Source organism: Babylonia areolata, chromosome 10 (assembly GCF_041734735.1).
Source record: "Babylonia areolata isolate BAREFJ2019XMU chromosome 10, ASM4173473v1, whole genome shotgun sequence".
NCBI classification, from domain to species: Eukaryota; Metazoa; Mollusca; class Gastropoda; order Neogastropoda; family Buccinidae; genus Babylonia; species Babylonia areolata.
In genome coordinates, this window is record NC_134885.1 from 10,032,607 (window position 1) to 10,037,606 (window position 5,000).

General features: G+C 39.0%; 1 protein-coding gene across 1 annotated transcript in view; it reads left to right on the plus strand.

Moving 5' to 3' along the window:
• LOC143286765 (cell surface hyaluronidase-like) overlaps positions 1-172 on the plus strand; it is a 70,913-nt gene extending 70,741 nt beyond the window's left edge. The window contains exon 28 of the mRNA XM_076594526.1: positions 1-172. This exon is cut by the window's left edge and continues 1,261 nt beyond it. The gene's annotated coding sequence lies outside the window, so the exon portion shown is untranslated.
• The last annotated feature ends 4,828 nt before the right edge of the window (positions 173-5,000 follow it).

Consider the following 5,000-nt stretch of genomic DNA (forward strand, 5'->3'; position numbering starts at 1 on the left):
AGTGACGTCACTATCCACGAATGTAATACGTTTACGGCAGTCAAGAGGTTTTAGATTAATAATTGTGTGCTTTTGTTTCTTTTCGATATCTGTACTGATTTCTACATTAGCTCGTTTTGAAAACAACAACAACAACAACAGAACTGACGAGGCATTCATTTACTCAATTATTACTACTCAATTATTACTACTACTTCTTCTTCTTCTTCTCCTCCTCCTCCTCTTTCTTCTTCTTCTTGTCCTCCTCCTCTTCCTCCTCCTCCTCTTTCTTCTTCTTCTTCTTGTCCTCCTCCTCGTCCTCCTCCTCCTCTTCCTCCTCCTGTTTCTCCTCCTCCTCCCCCTTCTTCTTCTTCTCTTCCTGGTCCTCCTCCTCCTGTTCCTCCTGCTCCTCATTCTTCTTCTTCTCTTCCCCCTCCTCCTCATCCTTCTTCTTCTTCTTGACCTCCTCCTCCTCCACCTCCTACTCCTCCTCCCCCTCCTCTTTCTTCTTCTTCTTCTTCTTATCCTCCTCCTCCTGTTCCTCCTCCTCCTCCTGTTCCTCCTCCTCCTTCTCTTCTTCTTCTTGTCCTCCTCCTCTTCCTACTCCTCCTCATCCTCTTTCTTCTTCTTCTTCTCCTCCTCCTTCCTCTTGTTCTTCTCCTCCTCCTTCTTCTTCCTCTTCTTGTCCTCATCCTCCTCTTCCTTCCTCTCCTCCTCCTCCTCTTCCTCCTTCTTTTCCTACTTCTTCTTCTTCAGTATAGCTCCATGATGACATGGTTGTTCGTTGAAATGGTCACAATTCTTTCAAGTACATACAGATGGTCACAGATAACGATAGTGTACAATCTCTCCTTTCATGCAGTGTATATCTATGTCTTATTTCAGTCTCTTATTTCAGTCTTTCTCAAGGCCTGACTAAGCGCGTTGGATTACGCTGCTGGTCAGGCATCTGTTACGTGGTGTAGCGTATATGGTTTTTGTCCGAACGCAGTGACGCCTCCTTGAGCTACTGATAATGAAACTGAAACTCAGTCTCTTAAAAAAAACAACAACAAACAAACAAAAAAAAATCAACTGATTGTTCAGTTAGTTTGTGAGAGAGAAAAAAGTTTGCAATTGGTGGCAAAGGTTTTTCAGCTTCATTTTTCCCCCCTGTTCTTTGAACAGAATGCTGACATTGCTTCCTGTCTATATACTCTTGTTTCAGCAGAAGGTTTTGCAGTTTTATGCAGAACTGTAAGGAAAACGAGTAAATAAGTACAGTGCATTTATTCCACACGTTTTGTGTTACCGTGTTTCTCAGAGAGAGAGAGAGAGAGAGAGAGAGAGAGAGAGAGAGAGAGACAGAGAGTGTGTGTGTGTGTGTGTGCACTTTTCGCACACACACACACACACACACACACACACACACACACACACACACACACACACACACACACACACACACACACACACACACACACACACACACACACAGGAGGATGAGAAGAAGAAGAAGAAGAAGAAGGAAGAGGAGCAGGAGGAGAAGAAGAAGAAGAATATGTATATATATATATATATATATATATATATATATATATATATATATATGTGTGTGTGTGTGTGTGTGTGTGTGTGTGTGTGTGTGTGTGTGTGTGTGTTGTATACGTAGTTTTGTTTTTCGTACAAGACAGTGGAGGAAAATGAGCAGACAACAAGAAAACAACCTTTCTGCTCTTTCAATCAACCTCCCCATGATTAAATGCTAAAAAAAAGGATCATAATGGAATGGATTAGAACTAAACAAAACTGATATAAAATAACACGAAGATTAATAAAAAATTTTTTTAAAGCAACAACAACAAACAAACAAAACAACAACAACGACAACAAAACCAATGATAGTTAACGTAAATACTTTCGATGTCAATTTTCTGGGATGGCCATTCAAAGTCAATCGTATTCCTGATAATTTTCGTCCGCTGTGGACTTTTCAGATATTTCGGCATTTGCATTGAATTCTTGTTAGACCAACAGCAAAGTGAGAGCTGTATCATCAATGGTTTTTCCATTGCAATGAGGAATCATTTACAGCTTAGTCTTTTGTGAAGGACTATGACTCTCAAACTAGGAGGCAAAAGTGCACTTACTCTTAGTGCTGCAGATTTCTGGGCTAGTTGACCTTTTGGAACCATTCCAACACCCAATATCCTAAAACCCTCATGGCCGAGAGAGTGGGGATGTAACTTGGAGCAAGACACTCTCCACTATAATCAATTTCTAGCCCAGATAGTCGGGACAGCAGTTGCCTCCTCTGCTGTTCTGATGGTCATAGCCGAACACGACTGACTATCATACATTGAATTATAAACGTCTGTGACAAGTGATCCAGCGACATCAAATCGTAGTTTAGTGGTGTTCTGAATCGTTGCGGGACAAGATGTCACAATACAATGATTTTCTAGAGCTGCTCATGAGTGCGAAGTTAAGTATCGGAAAATGACAAGAGAAACAAAATATATTATCGTGAGCGAAGGGAAAAAACAACAACGAATGGAACACCTTTTCGATAATTTTCTTTGCACCTTCTGCTCAGGGGGGATGGGGGGGTGGGGGTGGGGGGGTTCTGAGAAAAGATACAAGGAGTGTAACAAACAAACATGTGCAAAACAGGAAAGATCAGCTACCCTACGCTGTTGAAAATAACCAAAGCATTGCTGTCTAGAACAAAACAAGATGCTGGCAGCAAACAAATAGAACTGTGTCGTGGGGGGTCTGGGGAGGTCTGCGCATAATTATGTTGGCCAGAGAGACCTGGCAGCTATTGAATGGTTTATTTATGGATATTAACAAATGATGAGGCCAGGAGACGATATGATTAACAAATAGTAAGGAGTGGTAACTCTCTCCATTACACAAGGTTCACAACTTCAAGTTAGTGATGCTTACGCTGGGTTTGTTCCAATGTACCTTTTATTTACCTGTGTGCTAGCTGAATCGGTAGCGTAAGCATCACTGACTTGAAGTTGTGTACCTTGTGTAATGGAGAGAGTTACCACTCTTTACTATAGGTATATTTATGGTAAACGTTGTTTTTTCCCGTAAAAAAAAGAAGAAAAAAAAAAAGAAGAAAAAAAAGATACCGATGAATGCGCACGAAAAGAGCTCAAGTGGTGCTAATCACATTAGATCCATACAATGCTGTTTGCCAGAAACGTCAGTATCATTTACTCATGACCTTTTAGAAGAAAGAAAAAACTGTGTGTGTTCCGACGTGTGTGTGTGTGTGTGTGTTTAAGATTAATTCATTTAGTTGTTGTTGTTCTATATTATCATCATTATTGTTATTGCATGATTCTTAATACTATGATTATTATTAATAATGGTTGTTGTTGCTCTTCTTCTTCTTCCTTTATTATCATTATTATCATCATCATTATTATTGGTGGTGGTTGTTATTATTTTTAGTAGTTGTGATAGTAATAGTATCATTATTAGCATTCTTGTTATCGTTATTATTGTTTTTTGTTGTTGTTTTTTTTTACCACCTAAACATGATTGTATACAAATACAAGTATATAAAGTACACAACCAAGCGATATATATATATATGGGGGGAGGGGAGGGGGGGGGGGGGCGAGAAATACGTCATCACCATCGACAACCTGATGACTAAAGCCACATTGTTGTTATCATCAGATCCACGTAGACAGTTGTAATTGATACTAAAATTACTACTACCATCCTACCATCACCAATATCACTTTACTACAGCTATTGTCACCACCATGATGGAATGAAATGAATATATTCATGCATGCACACAAATTAGAAGAAAATGAAAGAAATGAAAACAAGCAAACAAAACTTTTTTCTTTTTTTTTTAATTGGACAGAATAAGAATAAGAGCGAACAAGAATACGGAGAAACAATAACAATGGATCCAATAATACCCTCATTGTTACTGCCAACGGTCGCTTCTATTACTTTCACTGTATTGCGTACAGGTTTTTATGCAGTGCCCCCGTTTGTATTATTTGTGTCAAATCTAGTGTATGTGATGCTGTATGTTTCTGTGACTCGTTTTATGCAGTGTACTTAGGAACTATCATGTATGTTTCAGTATCGGATCTTTTGTATTTTCTTGTTCTTTACGTTCATTGCCAGGCAATCTTATATTTAGTTCATGTATATAATGATCCTTTAAAAAAATTTTTTTTAAAAGCATGCAGGTCAGTTACTGCCTGAACAGCTTTAATTTTAGGCTCTGGCAGTATAAAAATGTTAATAAATCATCGGTTGGCAGGATTGGAGATATTTATAGCGATTTGACTTGCAAGTACGTAGAGAACTGTTCGTTTGTATGTGTACAGGGAGTGAGTTCCATAGGGATGCACCTGAAAATGCCAAACTTGTTTTGAACATATCAATGCGGATGCGTGGTAAAATGTACTTGTTCGAGCCGTATCGGCATGAGGGTAAGCAAATGTAGATATCGTGGTGTAAAGTTATTGTGCACTTTGTACACAAGTAACGCTTTGTTGAATACTAACTGTTTTTGCAATGGAAGGATGTTTAATCTGGCTTGTTTTTTTTGGTTTTTTTTTTTTTTCTAAAATTGACAATGAAGGATCTGGTAAAATTATTTTGGCTGCTATCTTGTGAAGGGAATTTAGCTTCTTAAGATGAACATCTGCAGCACAGCTCCAGACTACAGAAGTATTAATGTGGAAAAGACAGTGAGCGTGGAAAAACATTTTGCGAGCATCACTGTCTATGTAAGGGCTTGAGTTTATTAAGTAAAAAAATGACTGCGTGCCAACCTTTTACAAAGTTAATGTGTGATTGCCATTTCAGTTCATCATCTATTACGACTCCCTCTTTAACTCACTCAGTATGGCCAGTCCTCTCTTCTCCTCTACACAGACCCCTCGGATGTCCAGTGGGTGTCTGAATGACCCAACTTTTAGCTTCCGTCGTCAGAATTGTGGTATTCTTTGTCAACATTCACCTCTTCAGTATAAGAGCCTTCCGCTTGCAAT